At 41.1% G+C, this 19,338-nt stretch overlaps 1 protein-coding gene across 1 annotated transcript in view; it reads right to left on the reverse strand.

Moving 5' to 3' along the window:
- The window catches only part of dchs1a (dachsous cadherin-related 1a), a 152,185-nt gene that overhangs the window by 113,069 nt on the left and 19,778 nt on the right, over positions 1-19,338 (reverse strand). The window lies entirely within an intron of this gene.

Here is a 19,338-nt window from a genome sequence, read left to right on the forward strand (position 1 = left end):
ATGCACAATCATGCACACTATCACATTGAAAATTCTGACCTTAAACTCATGCGAAGCTGCTTCAGAGCATCAACTTCCTTCCATATTTTATTATGGGAAGTATTCTCTTGAAGAAACTGAAATCACTGTTTACAAATGGTGTCTACAGAGCTTTGGACATAAAGTATATGCATGGAAACTGAAATGCATGCATGGCAAAAAATAACTAATTTAAAATGCACCAAATGCACCTATATTTACCAAAAAATATCAGTTTAATCAGAAATGTAAAACCAAAGCTTTTAACAGTCCGAGGAGGCGTATGAGGACGTGCCTGCGAGAACTAATTGCCTTCATACAGATTCTTCTGGGACTCTGAACCCTACGCACTGTGGAAAAAAGGAGCAGAAGAAAGGCCCGTAAATAATGAAGTGTGTGTAAGTAGCGCTGACAGCGATGGCGACGGGGCTGAGGGTCGATGCCGTCGCTCGTTGATGATTTATTGCATGCTGACTCAGACAAACTAAAACAATTTACCTGCTATGAAGCTGCCCAAAAGCCCTCCACCACTCTGCGGTAATAAGGTCGACTTCTGGGTTTTCTGTGGTGGGTACCTCTTTAATCCAAAGAAAACCACTTTTTCAAGTTCTTTAAATGTGGCACTAGTTGTATTATGCAAGTCTGGGATGCATTAGTACAGTGGCTTTATGAGTCACTGCTGTTTTCAAAGATTTTAATTATAAAAATATGCATCAGTTTAAAAAATATTTAACAGTTTAAAGAGTCTGTATGAGAGCACTGAAGTGTAGCAGGAGATAATAAATCTGTTAACATCATAGTTACAATTTTTATTGCATATGGCTGATACTAGCCGCCAGAACAAAGAATGGTGTCCATCATGTAACAGATGTAGACGAATGCGGTGTTAGGAGTCTTGCCAAAGGACTATTATTAGTATAACGTGTGTCATGCTATAAAAATCTCACAGGGAAGTGGGCTTTCTGCACTATTGCTTTTGTTAGTGTGCTGCTCATTGATTTATCCAGAGGGCTTCATTCAGGAGACCAGAGTCTCCTATATTGTGTTAAAGGCATTTAGACCTTGAGGTCTTAATTAAATATCTCTGACATGCTTTGGTCAAAACACCACATGGATCAAACACCAGAGCAGCATTCTCCCCCTGCCTAAACAACCCTGTTTACACTGATGATTTTTAGCACCTGTACCTTAAAATGGCACATGATCCACATGCAGTTCGCCCTCGAATGTTTGTATTTCTCTGCACTGGTCATGCCTTTTTATTTTTTATTTTTCTTTGCCCAGTATAACCTAAATTTATGGGTAAGCATTTATGAAACTAAAGAAATTGATAGTGTAATAAATAAAGAAAGCTTGCCATGTTTAGTCATCAGATAACAGCAACACAAACTTCAGCACTTGTACAAATTTCATCACCAAAAAAAGAGAATAAGAGCATGCATTATTGAGGGTTTCACATGACCTAAATTGAGGCAGAACTCTTGACAGTCTAACTACATGTGTAATACTTCAGGGAGACGCTTACAGGACTTTGTACATTCAGCACCACTCCAACATATTCATACTCTGCATAGGCTCTGTTGAAGGTTCCTCAACCATCTGAGTAATCACTCCTGACTCCTGTCCCAAAATCTGTGACATTACAACAGGCACCATGACACGATTTGATCAAAGTCAAAGTCATATGGAGGAGAGTGCCTTCTACAGAGGCTGGAGTGCTGAGCAATGCACGTCGAACACACTGCCAAACTGTCAGCAGGGCTTCTCCAAGAGAAACTTAAGTCTTTGAAAAAGTAAGTACATTTGCATTGGAGTTAGACTTCAAACGGATCCCTGTGCATTAGTCATTACATCCGCTTTCAGCTAATCAGCAGTGGAGCTGGTAGAAGAACTCGGAACTGAAGGGACATATGCTTTTTTTTTTTTTTTTTTCTAGAGCTGAACAGGCACCAGATTCAGCAAGGCTTCAAACTTCACATTCATAATCTTTAATGATGTATTACACTTTTTTTTACGTAACTGGAGCTGGACATCTATGGGTAGGCAATATGATGACAGGAATGAATATGCTCAGAATATATGGTATATTCTTGTAATCAATCTTGTTCACGTGGTGCTGACATTTCACAATATATGAATCAATAGGAACTGTACACAGTCATTTTAAACAAAAATATTTGCTAACAGTATACAATGCAATTTCCACCTAAAAATATTGGAGGTCACGCAGGTAAAATACTCTTCTGTTTTCCTGTTTCCTAACCCTTTCCAATACGTAGTTTTACCAGTCAATATATACTTCATTATGTTGCTCCCTAGCAGCTCAACACAGAACAACAACATTTCTTACAGAGAGTAAACAGGGTTGTATAGAAACTGACTTATATATACTGACTTGTATAAAATGGTATTTTCTAATATGGCAAACTAAGCTAACAACTGAACAAATGAACAAAGCAACAAACAAAGCTATACATTTGCCATATTGACCAGTGCTATGAATATCTATATCCCTTAAAAAGACATTCAAAATGTGGACTAAGGCTCAGACAAAACTCTGAGAAAAGAAGATGGAGGCAGTTCAAAAGGAATCATTTTCAGATTAAAACAGCACTGAGAGCATGTGGAATGACTGGGTTTGGAATGTGGATGGTACAAAAGATGACAGATGTGCAGCAGGGATTCGGGTCTTCCGTTTCAGCGACCTGATGGAAGCATATTAGACGACTTGTCATCGCAGGCTTCAGACTTGACTCAGAGACATATTTTTTAGAACCCTGTTTCACTCCATCCATGAGTCCTGTGAGTCATTTTGGATCCCTCTCTCTCTTTTCTTGCACATGTATCTAGATTGTCCTCAATCTCAAGCTCCCTTTAAAAGAAAATTCACTGGACGGCGGCGTCTCCATTAAGTTTTTCTGAGTCATCCATCTTATAGTATTCCTGATATGTCCTCAGAGGTGGATTTGCATTGCTCTTTTTAAAAGGGCGAAAAGGGAAAACGGCTTATAAAAACACAGGAGCAGAAGGTCACTGAGGTTTCTGACCATGTTCAATAAGCTGGTCCAAGAGGTCCTTCCCTCTTTCCTCATCGTGGACAGCTTAATGTCCTCTTGATTTATGAGCTGCGAGGGAGGTGTGATGGATCATTGCATTGGAGCGAGCCTGGACGATGACTGAGCAACTCCGATCTCATTCCTAGATTTGAGTTACTCGTGAGCCCTAGGAGGAGGTTCCTGTCCATCATAAATCCAGCCCATTCCCACATTCCTGCAGGTGATGATTTGAGTCCCACAGGTGCATTTGAGCCGATCTGGAGCCGAATCCAGGGCAGGCTTTGCATATAACATATTTATGTACTTCTAATAAAGAGCCCCACACGAGACATTTTTCCAGTGATTTATACTAAGTCTATAGGGCTGCATGTGTTTTGTATGGAACTATGTCACTGGAACTGTATAAAAATGCACCCAAGTCTGTAAGAAACACTGGAAATAAGGCTCTACAACTGACTTTAGCTTTGGAAAAATGAATGACTTATTCATTCATTTATTTAATCTCTTGTAACCACTTCATCCTATTAATGATACAGGTGGGTCTGGGCCTACATGAATCATTGGGTGCAAGGCAGGAACACACCCTGGTTGAGGCATCACACTTACACATTCACTCAAATAAGCAAGAACCCACCACCCCAAGAGCTGTGTGGGAGCGACACTATCTGCAGTGCCACCATGCCGCCCAATTTCATGGAAAACTGAACTAAACCATCCTAAAATATGAGCAGAAAGTTTAATAAACACTTGGGCACTAAGCACATTATCTGCATTTCATATATTTCCATTCATAACCTGTTAGATCTAGACTCAATTTCATATTTGATTAAAGTTTAAGTATTAACAGATGCTATGCATTTCAGTGTAATGCTCATGGACTGTCTTGGAATTTGGAATAGCCGTTACTTTAATGAATATCTAGTACCTCTCACATGTATCCCTAGAACTTTCAGGAGTGCAAAGTCTTTGGACTCAACTTTCCACTTGAGTGAGAGTTTCCAGTTGTTGTTTTTGTTTTTTTTTAATCTGTCAGAGAGGACAGATTTAGTCTAACATTAGCATACCGCCGTGAGAGGGAGCTTCTGAGATAAACAGAGCTTTTGTGGGAAGAAGAGAGAGATACACAGAGGGAGACAGAGGGAGAGATGGAGATAGAGAGAGTGAGAGAAGGACTGCAGGGAGCATGCCAGTTCTCAAAGGAAAAGAACAACAACCACAGAACTCAATCATTTTCTCTAAAGATATGGTCCCTGTTGTATACCTACTCTAAGAGCCTCCTGTGTGTTCTGCTGCAAACAGATGCCTTCCTTTGACTAAACAACATTAACAGCCACTGCCATTTTACATAGTGTGCTTTGACCCAGGGCACACTAACATACTTAACTTGAAAAAGTCACAACACACTTGTGCACTATTTATTTGCAGAATTTAAGACTAATTTCATGTTTTAATCACTCTAGGTATGTGAAAGTTTACAACTTGTTATTTATGGTGTTGGTTTCCCTAAAAGCAGGTTTTTCCAAAACAAACTATGAAATATTTGGCTGCATGGGGACAGCCTATTTTTCAGGATTTGTCATTTTCAAAGGTGTTTTTAACTAATTTAAATAAAAAACAGGGATGGCACTGTGGCGCAGCAGGTAGTGTTGCAGTCATACAGCTCCAAGGTCCTGGAGGTTGTGGGTTCAAGTCCCGCTCCGGGTCACTGTCTGTGAGGAGTTCAGTGTGTTCTCCCCGTATCTGTGTGGGTTTCCTCCAGGTGTTCCGGTTTCCTCCCATGGTCCAAAAACACAGTTGGTAGGTGGATTGGTGACTCAAACACCCTTGCGCCAAGTGATTCCAGGTAGGCTCCTGACCACCGTGACCCTGAATTGGATAAGCGCTTACAGACAATGAATGAATGAATGATTAACTAAATAAATTACATTCCTTTACAGAACAAACAGAATTAAATCAAATTGAAAGATTTAGACATTTTTAGATTGTACAAGTTTTATTAACTGTAAAATGTCAAGGTGATACTAATATTCCCTGAATTCATAAAATATGTATTAAAAACAATTGGCATTTCTAAATTGTGTACTATAGACATTTGTTAACATGAATTTCTGGATACCCAACATGAAAACTCAGCCTTAAACCTCCTCCTAGGTGTAACACTTAGTCAAACCATGACTCTAAATAATAACACTAGCCATAACCCTTAACAATGACCACTGTGGTTGGTAGTTCTTTTTTGGGTATATAATGGAGAGTTTTGGTAGCTTTAGCCAAACAGTGCCACCAATGGAAGGGAGTTCAAGTACATCATTGGAATGTTATCAATATCATGTCGCTCAGGTATGCTGTGTGTTGTGGTTTGCACTGAATTTAATGTTAACTAAACTATCCTTGATAAATGCTGCACTAAAAGTGAACCATGAGCTGTGTGGTTATTAACAACATGAAAATAAACCTAAATCCGAATCTAAATTTCTGCTTCATTGGCTATATTTTGTAATGCAATGCAAGGGGTAGTACCCCATTACCTGGGGTGTGTTATTCTTACATTCATATTCTGTCAGCTTCAATCTGAGCAGGGTTGTAGTGTGTCCAGATTCCACCTGAAAACACTGGACACCACATAGGAACACACCCTGGACAGGGCATCTGTACTTTGCAGGGCTGAGGTGTCAGAAATAAATAAAATATATTTAATGCAACCAATTTTTAATCTCAGCTCTGAGCATGTGCTTAACAAGGGCTGGTGGCTGAATCCTTTGACTCTGTTTCTTCTCCAGAAAAGACTGTGATCGATAATATTCATATTCATACTCGCTCATTAACTGGAACAGTGTAATCCAGAGACTGGCACACAGTTTCTTTAAAAAAGATTTGGATGTGGGGACGATTTGCTTAGTGGTTAAGAAGCTTACTCCAGAACAAGAGGCAAGAACAATTGAATACAAGGCCTGTCCATAAAATAATGGCACAGAGTACAATAGAACAAATATTAGCACTTAATAGCAATAAAGCCCATTATGAAAACCTGACCCCATGTAAAGTCAATATGTTAATTTCACAGACACCGCCAGGAAACACTTCAACATTGGACAGCTTTATTTTCCCTTTAAATGTAGACATAGTTGAAGCTTCACTACTGAAATCAGACTGAATTTTGACAGTTTAATAACTGCGATTCCCTGGTGAGAGCAGTGTGTAAATTGTAAATTGACTTACTTCACAGACAGTAGCTTGAGGCAAAGCTAAACTCAACCAAATCATTTCAAAGTTGAGACTTTATCGTCATCCCAGTCATATACAAGTATATAATGGATGAAAAAGCTTTTCCTTTAGGGCTTTGGTGCAGTTCATATATGGCCTGTGTTAAGAGTACCTCAGAGTACAAGAAAAAAAAACATAAGCTGTGTCTGAAATGGCTCCCTATTCACTATTCCCTATCATTACTCACTATATAGTGCAATATTATAGTAAATTGGATTCTAAACAGAAACTGGAGTGTAGTAAATGATTACGGACACAAAATAAAAACTGTAGTGTAATATGGGTAGCTGCTATCTGTTAGGGTACATACATTATTATTTATTGTGGTGCATTGTGCTACGTTTGTTGACACGCTTACAAAATGGTGGAATTTCATAATAGTATAAAGTGAATAGGGCACAGTTCCTGACACTGCAATACTCATTGTGCATTTAATCAGCTCCACTGACCATACAAGTCAGTCACTGATGGACCAACACAAACTGTGCAGCAACAGATGAGCAATTGTTTCTGACTTTACATCTACAAGGTAGGAGTGGCTAACAGAGTGGACAGTGAATGAACACAAGGTTTAAAAACTTGAGAAACACTGCTGTGTCTGATCCACACCTAGCAGTGCAACACACACTAATATGCTAGTGCTTCAGTGTCACGATCCACCACCCAAATCATATCGGGTCAGTGGAGGTCCTGTGGTGGTCCTTTTTGTGTCTGAGAAAGGACACTCAAGTGTCCAGAGGAGGATGCATATAATTTTCATAAGGCTAAATACTGTCATACTGTCCAGCTCTACTTCAGCTATTTTAAGTGCACCTACAGCCTGTGCAGTCTCCACAGAAAGGCACCACAGCCAACAAGGTCACTGTCGAATGCCAAGTGTCAGCTGCAAGTGTATAAAATCCTCCCAGCACTGTATTCTGGACACAGTCAGCTCTGTACAACTTCCAACATCCTTAGAAGAGTACAAGAGTGGTAGTCGTTACTGCTGCAAAGGGGGACAGACTCTTACACAAGCAGGAGTCTACAAACTTCTGGGTATGTGGTGTATATCTTGTCACTATGTCCCTAAACAGACATGCACCAGACAAACTGTAGCCCAGACAGTGACCTGATCAAAGAGAAAAAGAGGCTGACAGAGGGACTGGAAGCCAGGGGGAGAGCGATAAAGTGGCATGAGTGTTTTAGAGACTTGAAGAAATAAAAAAATCAAAGCAGCGCAGCAGATCAGCAGGAGAATAAAGAGACGCCCCGCAAACAGAGGAGTGGGGAGCAGAGGGACTCTTCTGTGGCCGACTCCAGCTGCTAGAGACGGGGCCCAGCTCCAGCTGACCTCTTTGGAGACCCCTCTGGAGACAGCCGCTTGTCTCTTCCTTCCCTCTCGTCTCTCAGCACACTCATATCCTTCCACACACTCTTGGCACAGAGTCACTCACCTGCCCCAGACTGTCTGGCAAGTGGTCCGCAGCTTCTGATGAGAATCAGAATCCCCCTCGGCTCCCCTCCACCATCCAGATGTGAGCTGGAGCGGAGGAGTGCATGGATATACATTCAAAAGTTTGGAATTAGCATTCAGATGTTTGGACCCCTCATGTTCATATTCACATTCGTTGCTCATATAAGTGTTCAGATGGACACACCTCTTCATAGACAAGCATTGAACATTAGAATAAGAGCCGGACATGGAGTGGTGTTTGTGATCCAGAACTAACCATGTAACATCAGTACCTGAACTTATCAATGTTTATGTGACTGAGTGAATTTACCAGGCTGCACAGTGGAGCTTCAAGCAGTGTCAGTGCCACACAGCTCCAGGGTCCTGAGATTGTGGGTTCAGTAATTGCATAGGGTCACAGTCTGTGAAGATTTTGGTGTGTTCTCCCTGTTTTAGCATGTGTTTCCTCCCACAGTCCAAAATATATGTTGGTAGGGGGATTGGTTGTTTGGAATTGTCCACAGGTGTGAGTGTTAGTGAACGGGTGAGTGTGGGTAATTCTCCACAGGTGAGAGTGTGTGAGTGAGTGGATGAGTGTGTGAAATTGTCCACAGGTGTGAGTGTTAGTGACCGGGTGAGTGTGGGTTAATTCTCCACAGGTGAGTGTGTGTGAGTGACTGGGTGAGTGTGTGAAATTGTCCACAGGTGTGAGTGTTAGTGACCGGGAGAGTGTGGGTTAATTCTCCACAGGTGAGAGTGTGTGAGTGACTGGGTGAGTGTGTGAAATTGTCCACAGGTGTGAGTGTTAGTGACCGGGTGAGTGTGGGTAATTCTCCACAGGTGAGAGTGTGTGAGTGACTGGGTGAGTGTGTGAAACTGTCCACAGGTGTGAGTGTTAGTGACCGGGAGAGTGTGGGTTAATTCTCCACAGGTGAGAGTGTGTGAGTGACTGGGTGAGTGTGTGAAATTGTCCACAGGTGTGAGTGTTAGTGACCGGGTGAGTGTGGGTAATTCTCCACAGGTGAGAGTGTGTGAGTGACTGGGTGAGTGTGTGAAATTTAAATCAAATCAAATTTATTTATATAGCGCCTTTTACAACTAACGTCGTCACAAAGAAGCTTCACATAATTAGTATCAGGACAGAACATTTAAATCAAAGTCTGATGCGAGCAAGATGAAGGCGACATTGGCAAGGAAACACTTGCTCGAAGCAGAGGAAGAAACCTTGGGATGAACCAAGATTCACAAAAGGGATCCATCCACCTCTGATCAAACTCGCGGTGGGTCCAGAGCCTACCTGGAATCTTTGGGCGCAAGGCAGGAATACATCCTGGAGGGGGCGCCACTCTCTGATCAAACTACAGATTGAAATATAAATCATCACCAGTTAAATTGTCCACAGGTGTGTGTGTGTGTGAGTGACTGGATGAATGTGTGAAATTGTCCACACCTATGAGTGTGTCAGTGGCTGGGTGAGTGTTTGAAATTCTCCACCAGTGTGTGTGTGTGTGACTGGGTGAATGTGTGAAATTGTCCACACGTGAGTGAATGGGTGAATGTGTGTGTTTGTGTGTGTGTTTGTATAAGAAAACTTTTCTTTATTCCTTTATGTGACTTCAGCCAAACTTTCAATTTTTTTAAAGCCACTGAGGCGTGAATAAAGCAGGCATTCATGTGTCCTGATGATTGCTCCTCTGTCAGAACCATAGAGTATTTGTGTGTGTGTGTGTGTGTATGCATAAGTCTTTCTTCCCCCTCTTTTCATGTTATTCTTAAACTACACCGGTGCGTCCTAAATGTGTCATTAATGAATCACACCACGGCTAGCACTTTCCCTCGCACCTCCATAAATTATGCATTTTCCTTTCACTGTAGCTTGACTGGAGCTTCCGATTAAGAATTGATGGACGCCTGTGGGGAACGGAGAAAGAGACAAAAAAAGGAGTCATATCTAGGCGTCTCTAGAGGAACCCTTCCCTGGACACCCACAAACTGTCCAGATGTGTGTCCATGTTTCCCCTCACTTTAATGCCACCGCTTAGTCTGGCTAGAAGTGCCGGAGGAAGTATTATATTTGTGAACACATTAAGTGGTACATCTCGTTTCCTGCAATTTTCCCGCTCTGTGTAAATACCACGCTAAACCACAGAGCCAGGGGTAAATGGGGGCATGGCAGTTAGAGAGAGGAAAAAGAAACACAGAAGAGGACTGAAAACAGCCTCGCCTCGAGTAAGAACGCTGCTGCAGAGCAAGAGCAACACAGTGCCCTGATGCTGCCACGAGTTCAGTGTCTCCACACTTTCATCACGGCTAAGTGCTGGTGGTCACCTTGATTACATGGTTTGTTAAAAACGTCCGATCTAAACTAGTCATTTTAGGCATTTTGGAATTTCAAAAAGCGCCGCTGTGCTTAATATTAACTAGGCATCTTTTTCAAAAATCAAGACTCCATGGAGCCACTTGATGGATATTTTATTTTTCCCCCAGCAACTGAAAACCACCTAAATATGCAAGAGGCCACCCATAATTATTTCATTTCAAATGATATGTTCAGCATTTTTTTCTTTGGGTTAACTGACAAACTACTTCTGATTACAAGGTTTTTCATGCTTTTAACTTATGGGTCAGTACAACGTAATGTTTGTTTTGTTTTTTCTGATATATAATACTCTGAATGTAGACCAACTGTTATTTAAGGAACACTGTCAAATTTTTACCCTAATATTACAGCTTCAGCGTAATTGTGTTGGTCCACTGACATGCGTCAGGAAGAATAGAGCCTCTGTTATTGCTACTCTGGTCTCAGCACTGCAGAAACATCACTATGTAACTTATGAAGAAGGGTAGAAAACTACTTCCATCCTCCAATTATATTAGTAAAATGCTGTAAATATGAATTACACTAGGGGAGCCCCAGCAGAAACTATGTTCCTTAGTAAAAAATGTTACTTGGTGATCTTTTAAAAGGTGATGTATTCTACCCCACTTTCAAAACTGCACCCAGTCCTGCAGTCTTAACCCAATCAACTCTAACCCCGCATTTTGCGGGGTAGAAACACACCTTATATAACCAGCTTTGTAAGTCTTGAATGTCTGAATGCGTCTGTGAGCTCCGTATACCGTTAGAAAGCGCAGATCCTACCGTTTCTAAAAATAGCGCTCTTATTGCGGTGCTGTGAAGCCTCTGGGAGTAATCCAGTGTGAAAAAACACCTAAAAACCAAGGTGCTCCTTCAAAATGTGTGTGTCATATTCGTCATGAAATGGTGTAATTATACTCGCTATAATAAAAAAAGAAGACGCTGCAAAGGAACAAGCAGATGGCGTTTACTTTCAGTTTCGTTTTGACTCAAATGACGTCATCTCACGCTGTCTCTGGGCAGAAAACTATGAGTCATCAGCAAAAACATATTCCTATTATTGATTCATAGGTTTTCAAGGTTTTTTTTTTGTTTTCACATCAAATAATAATGCATTAGATTAACAAATATAAACTAAAAAGCTTAAATAAATCTTCATTGTGTATTTTTATCTTTAATAGCTATATGAATAGGGTTCATAATCAAACATCTGTGTCATGTTTTGATCTAAATATCACAAAGGAAAAACAAAGCACCACAGCAGCGTTTCCCCACCTAAACAGCCCTGGTCAGAATGACCTGTTTCAGCGCCTGTTCCTTTAAAGGGGACATATTATGCAAAACTATCTTTTTGAGTGCTTTTATATTTACACTTGGCTCTACACTGCTCCAGTAAACACTCTAAGCGCAGTGAGTCAGTTGAAAGAGTTTGGTGTCAGGAATCATATGCTTCTAAGAGTCATTTGGAAGATTCCCTTATTTTAACTGTCTATTACTCTTTTAAAATCCACCAAGTAAGTTGCTTACTATTTCATGCCACATTAAAAAATAACGTATTTGTTTCCAAGTGCTAAGTTGAGTTTTTCGAAATTTCAGTTCCACCTTAAATGCTGCCACTATATTCACACAATCACGCTAACAACGGCATATTTGAAGTTTTGGTTAAACACCTTAAACAGGGAAGCAGTTACAGGCACCTGAGCAAAATTACTGCATCATTTAAGAAAACAAAATCTGCAAGCTGGAAAATAAACAGCTTTGTTTGCTTCTTTTTCTTCTATTCCACCTTAAGGACTGCAGCTGTTACTGAATCAGACAAATGCATGGGCTGGGTGGGGCGTGGCCAGCAACAGTTTATTTGCATAAAAGTGGCAGAGCCCTTAAACAGCTCATTCAAAATGGGACTGAAACGGGCAAGAATAGAGCTGGTGATATCTCTATGTGAGAGTGATTTTGTGCAAATAACTTCATGAACATGTTTTGTGTAGCCCATAGACCTATTCTCACTTGTTTAGAAAGAGGTATAACATGCTCCCTTTAAATGAGAATGAGCCACAAACAGCTAACCCACAATAAAACAGCAGCATCGAGTGAGGCACAACAACGGTCTTTTGTTCTGTTCTTTTATTTCTTGGCTCTCGTTTTTGTTTGGTTATCTTATATTTCTATTCTGGTTGTGTCGGTTTTGCATGGTTGCACTGTCACATTAAAAAAAACGTCTAGTGCTATGATTGGAGACTGTAATTAGAGACTCAGATGAGGGGGCAATACAGTAAAAAATAATAATAATAATAAATAAATTTAAAAAAAAGGCACAATAGAAAAAACAAAGCTGCTGTTGTTCTCCAATGTATTGGCCGTCCCTGAGCAAAAAAAAAACCCAGCATCACCTATAGTGTTTGGTATTACTTGCCTAAGTGAAACCAACTTCTAAAATGTAACTTTGGAGGTGTGGGAAAACTTCCCTGTAGATTTGGAAGCTGTAGTAAAGGAAAATGTGAACAGAGGACATAGTGGAAAACATGTTTAGCTCTTGACCTCTGTGTAATCTTTCTGCTCTCTCTCCTTATGCTGAAAAATGAAGAACTTAATGGCTGTTTTGACGGGAAATGAAATAAATGAAGGCTGTTCTCTGACTTTTGCACAGTGCTGTAATAAGGAGACTGTCTGTCATGATTCTGATATCTTTAAAAGCAGTGAAATCTCAACATGAAAACGTTTCTTACTGAACACTCCCACGGAACATTGAGCAATTTTCTGAGAGCAATGGCTTTGTCACATCAAACCTTATAATTTATGTTCCTTGAGAAGCAAAGGAGCCAGTGTTCATCTGTCTGGGCACCATTTTCTCTTCCCCACTTCCTTATTCCAGAAGAATTCATCATAAATGCTTCCAAGCTCCAAGTTCTTTGAGGCTGCTGAGGGAACTGGTAAGAATGCAGACTTTTGCCACTGGAGCATCGTCGGCTGGCGTTAAACTTGACTCAGAAACCTAAGGCTTTTGTTTACACTAAAGTAGTGTGACCAAGTCAATGGAAATGAGGAGAATGGCCTTTTGGACTCGGGTGAGGAAACAAAAAAAAAAAAAACCACAGCATCTGATGCAAAATGTGGAACAAAGGAAAGGACATCTGACCAAGAAAAAAACAGCCATATGGTAGTGTGTTTGCTGCCTAATGAGGCATACACACTTCCACTCTGCTCCTGACCTGGCGTTGAGTCTATGCAAAAACCTGCTGAGATCCTCCACTACCCGATAATATCATGTTAAAAGCAAACATGAGGAAATCGCAATATTAAGCTTTAACAGATTTAGCTGTGACTCCAATAAAAAATTGCTATAAACAAAGAGCTGTTACTAGGACACAGAAAGTTAAGAACAAAATCGACAGAAAACAGGAAGGGGAGCTCAGAATACACTGTAATGCACTGCAATGCACATTGGTTAAAACCACCTAATGCATATATATATTTAATTTGTTCATTTATTCATTCATACATCTATGTATATACAAGCTCTACGCTGATCACACCCTGTCATGGAGGGTGAGGACAAGCTTTCTCTGGTGTGATGATCCAACATGCTGAAGGAGAGCATAGACTGCCCAGGTCATTCACATCAGCTCTTAGAAGCTCATGATGGTTGACATCATGCTGTGTGATGAGGGCAGGAATGGGGCCAACATCACTAGACCACTGGTGAGACTCCTGGCCCTGGATAGCTGAGACGTAAGCAGGGATCAACCAGTAACCTCCTGACCACAGGGCCAGTGCTTAGACAGATAGGTCACTTGGGAACCTCAGGAGTAGACTTAGAGTCTGAAATAGCCAGAAAATGAAAGAAACCTGATATTTGAATCGTATAATGTCACTAAAAGCTACAAAATCTTAGGCTATTACACAAATGTTTACAAACACTCCACATAAGGAAAAGGAGACAGATATTTGGTATTGTATACTGTAGAAATGTCAGTGTCAAAAAGAGAGCAGGTATGACACAAAGGTGAGGGAGTGCTATTTTAATAATAATACTCATTATACTAATGCTCATTTCTAAACAACACAATACTATCAGCAACACAAACAACAGCAACATCTCTTCACTGAGGACTAAGGGGCATCATGGGAACTGTTCTTACATGCCCGCACCACAAAATCTGTTTCCAAAAGCAGCAAACTATCCTCATGCAGGCTCAGAGTGAATGCCACAGTGTTTTTTAAACCCCAACCATGGCAGAGAGGTTCATACAGGGCAATGTGAGCCAAACAGCCCCAGAATAAATATATAAAATAACAATATTTACATTTTTTTAAATGCAGTGACTACATCTTTGTTGCTGTCAGAGTTAGTAGTTTCTCTACAATGAAACAAACAAAAACAAACCATGTCATATAAAATCATTATGAACAATGTTGTTTTTTACCATCTTAAGTAGAAGTTTTCTGGACCTTCACAGGAAGTCCCATTTTTTGACACGGTGTTCCAAAATGATCTACAATAAAATCTAACAATTTTGACAAATATTATCCAATAGAATCATGCTTTATGACAATAGAATATAAATTACCTGTTGAGTCATGTACCATTTGAGCTCTTTGGAAAATATTGGTTTAAATATTGGCATGGTTTCCCGTAGAGTGTAGGGATTTAAAGAAACACACCGTAAGATGCTGTGTGTTCAATAACCCCAGACATCTCTAAATGTTTACTACAGCATTGCAAAACTACGCATCACTGTTTTTAAAGCTGTGATTTACAACACTTTACAATAAGAAAAGATCCTTCTCAACCTGCCAGAGGCCACATAATGGCATTCTCAGAGCCCTGGGACACAGTGCAAACACAATTCATCTTTGAGAACCGCTTCAGAGAATGCAGAAAGTGGAGGCAGGAGATGAAAAAGAAAAGTTTTAAAAAGTCTGCATCTGAGACATTTCTCTCTTTTTACCTTCCAGCCCCATCATTCTCACACGCTTACAGAACCTTTCTCCTACTCTTGACTGCTCTCCTTTTGGAAGATGCGTCAGAAGCAGTAGTGCAGCTTTGCTGACACGAGTGAGCACATCACATCATGGCTAGAGCGCAACGAGTGATATGCTCCAAATCGTCCCGAACCAGAAACACTTCATTGGAAAAAATGGCAATGAGGCACGGAGATGCGTTACGTCCTCAGACCAAAGAAAGCAGCGAGAGTGCATTGTGAAAAACACAGGGGCAGGCTAAGGCTGTAGAAGATTAATGGAACATGATGAGAGTGATCTCTTTTCAAGGACAGTGCAGGACCTGGGGATCCCTGCAGAGTCTGGCTGCCAAAGCACGATGGAGACAGGAAACAGCTTCAGAGCTGCAAGGAAAACTGATAAACCTGCAACCATTCATCTCTCAGTCTGAACTGACTTGTGCCCAGGTCTGACTCTTTGGATTATACACTAGGGCCCAAAAAATATTAGGCCAATGTATATAAGAAGTTGTAAACTGAAAAAAAATATATCTTATACTAAAACCTAAAATAAAAAAAAAAGTTTATTGGATTCCACCATTGGAAAAAAGGTTTTCTGTCCAAATTTTGCTTTATAATTTAGAATTGGGATGGCATGGTGGTTCAGCAGATGGTGTCGCAGTCACATAGCTCCAGGGTCCTGGTGGTTGTGGGTTCAAGTCCCACTCCTGGTGACTATCTGTGAGTAGTTTGGTGTGTTCTCCCCGTGTCTGAGTGGTTTTTCTCCAGGTGCTCCGGTTTCCTCCCACGGTCCAAAAACACACATTGGTAGGTGGACTGGCGACCCAAAAGTGTCCGTAGGTGTGAATCTGTGAGAGTGGTTTGACTGAACTGGTAAAAATATTAGGGTCAATGTGGGCCCAGCACCTACTCAGAATTTATGTGTTCAAGGCCAGAACACACCCTGAACTGTGCATCAGTCAATCACAGGGCACCACACACTCACATATTCACTCACACCTGTGGGCAATCTCACACAGCAAGTCCAATTACCAACATGTGTTTTTGGACTGTGAGAGGAAACCCATGCAGACACAGGGAGAACACACTAACAAAGACCCCCTAGACAGTGACCCAACCAGTGGATTGAAATCAGGACCCCAGGACCCTGGAGCTGTGTGGCAGTGACTAAGTGGAAAATGTTTTAATCAAAATAGGCCACATTTTTTTGTTTCTAAAAGCAAGCCTCCAATCCAGCTTTAGTTACTTGCTTTAAATGATATTCAATTTGATTAAACATACACCAGTGAATGGAAAGCTTCGTTGCTGAGGACTTTGACAGATGGTCTCCTTTTCTTACTCTGACCTTGTTGCTATGTCACTGACAACTTAATCTTAGTCAGTAAAGCAGCAATTATTTAAAAACAGTTGGAGTCTTTTAATTGTCACTAAATAAAATAACACTGGCTCTTACTACCATTTTAAGCTCCTTAATATCAGTGCCAGTATCTGTGCCGAAATTGTAATCTTTTTACCCTGCTACAAACACCTAGTGTGTTCTTAGGTTTCAAAGAGAACCCTTGGCAATGACATGCCTGTCTAAGACCATGTGAGCTGGGGGTATGTCCTCACCCTCAACTAATGAGTTATGAAGTGTGATCAGATAAGAGTCCAAGAGACACGCACAGTTCCCACCAGATGGAGGAAGAAGCCCCTTCAAATCCTGGTAACCTTCAATCTTTGGGGAGGAGCTTGTCACCATTCATTTCCCACTTCAGCTGCCTGGAGATCCCCTCTCACCTTCCCATTGGACTCACCATAATCAAATGGCATCTAACAGCACAGTGGGGCAATTCTTACCCCCTGAGAAAGAAAGAATCAGTTTTATTAAGACTTCTGCCCACACGATCATAGTCTCCTGTGAGTGAGTTGTTATCTAGAACCATCACGGCACCAGACGTGTCAGGAAAAAGCAACAAAAGTATTAACGGAGAGTGTTTTGTGGTAAAACTGATGTGAGGAGCTTTAGAAATAAAATGTAGAAGGATAACAAGCCCATACTAACAGGCAACTGTGCAGACCACTCAATGAATCTGAAAGGGACAAAGGCCCTCACTGGCTCATTGTGTGGCAGAAACCTGCAGAGCAACCACACTCCATCTCGCTCACAGCCCTCTTCATTCTATTCATTAAGAAAAGGGAGTCGTGACTAAATGTACCAATTATGCTGCTGCTTCAATTGGACAGTGTGGACACAGCCAAGGCCACAGTTGGAGAGCACGGTGAATGGTGGCTGGGGAAGTGCCCCAGCATAACAGTCCACGCCTTTCTCAAGCATTTACAAAGTACAACTCTCACAGTTATTTTCCTCCAGCTCATGAAGTGGACAGGCCATTTCTCTTGGAACTATTCACTGGCCCAAACTATACAACTTCAGTGTTCATGCCTTGTCTGAGCAGTGTTTTACTGGAGATAATAACTAAATCCCTAAATTGGGCTCTTCCACAAAAAGTGGTCTAAACAGAATCAATAAAGGCACACAATTACAGCAACTGTTATTAGTAGTGCAATGTTATTATGTACAGTTGGGCCTACTCTTCACTCATTTAAAGATATGCATTTTCTGAAGAGATTAAATACAATATAATCCACTTGTAGAGGGAACAGGGTTTTAGTGATTAGGCTATTTTCCAAAACTGCAGTTTAAGCATAATATAGTATCATAAAAAAAGAACCATGTGTGACTTCTTACACCAGAATATATCAAAATTATTTTTAAAAACTTTCATTTTATACAAACATAAGAAAATAAAGCTGTACACTCACAGACAAAAAAAAAAAGTGTTGGAAAAATGTGCAGATTTTTGTGTAAAATGGAAAAAAAATATTACCTCCAAATATTTAAACCTGTAATAAACCTGTGATTACATAGTCACTCGTTTGTTCATTCATTTGTTTGCTTTCCATAGCCACTGTAATATCTTCAGTGTCGCCGTGTGTCCTGAGCTGACCCAGAAACATTGGGAGCAGGGCAGGAACACTGAATAGGTGCAAGTCCATTGAAAGGGCATCAAACACTCATCCATTCACTCACATATTCACTCACACCCTTAGACATTCACTCACACCTGCAGACATTTTGCATAACCAATCCACCTACCAACATTTGGGAGGAAACCACAGGGCAACACACAGTCACCCAGTCACTCCATGTTTAACTGGAAGTGAAGGGTGTTCTCTGACTTGTGCACAGTACTGTTTACAATGAGCTTCCCAGGGGCAATAGAAATTGCAGCATTCAGCATTCCAAAAGGCGCAGAAAGTCTAAAGCAATGTCATAGTGGAGTGGAGTTGATTTTTGGTGGCACTAGATATAAGACAAAACAGAACTCTAAAACAAATCCAGCTAATTATTCTGCATCCTTTATTCAGCCTCTGATGGACGTCTAATGTGACAAAATCCATACTGTGAAGTTAAACTGTGGCACTGGCTTCCATTACACTAATCACATTAGAGATGTAAGGGACTGGGAGGGAAAAGAAGAAATCGTGCCCATTTTATATGTCGAATGAGTGATCACAATACGCCTATTGTAATGCCGTTTGGACTGCAGCTTCGTGCCAGTAAGGGGGGTGGGGGTGGGTATGGGGGTGGGTGGTGGGAACTTCTTGTGCAAAGATCTGCAACGAGGGAAAAAAAGGCACTCGTCAAGTGTCTTGCTGAGATGCTTGGATGTGGATTTGGCAACGATTTGCACAGTCTGTGCATCATCTTACTCCCAACTGCTCTTGAGCTCAATGCCAGCTCCCATCGACTGCATCCAGTCATGGCAGAGCCTAAGAGTCCGCTTGCTTTGGACCCTGGCCTTGGCAAGTATACCTAGATGGTTATTTGGGACAAGACTTATTAATGAACTTCTGCTAGCCCTGAAATACAGCACCAAAAAGCCAGGTCTCTTGGCAACTTTCTACAACTTGCTAATATTCATTATTATGACAAGAGTGAGGCCTTGAGACAGTCCAAAGCTGATGAAAAGACATTGATTTTTCCAGCTCCTACTTCATGTCTGGAGTAATATCACAATCAACTTGATTCCATTAAACAGCCGGAGCTAAAGGACCTCCGGGGGTGACCCTGCATAGCTTCTTAGCCTTCTCCAAAGCCAAAAAGAGTCAATCAGTTCAGAGCCCGTTCCCTGCCACGATCCTCCCTATCCCCGGGGAGACCCAGGGGCCAAGTTCCCGTCTGTTGGGGCCTTGTGTCAGCAT

This window comes from Hoplias malabaricus, chromosome 1 (genome assembly GCF_029633855.1).
Source record: "Hoplias malabaricus isolate fHopMal1 chromosome 1, fHopMal1.hap1, whole genome shotgun sequence".
Lineage (NCBI taxonomy): Eukaryota > Metazoa > Chordata > Actinopteri > Characiformes > Erythrinidae > Hoplias > Hoplias malabaricus.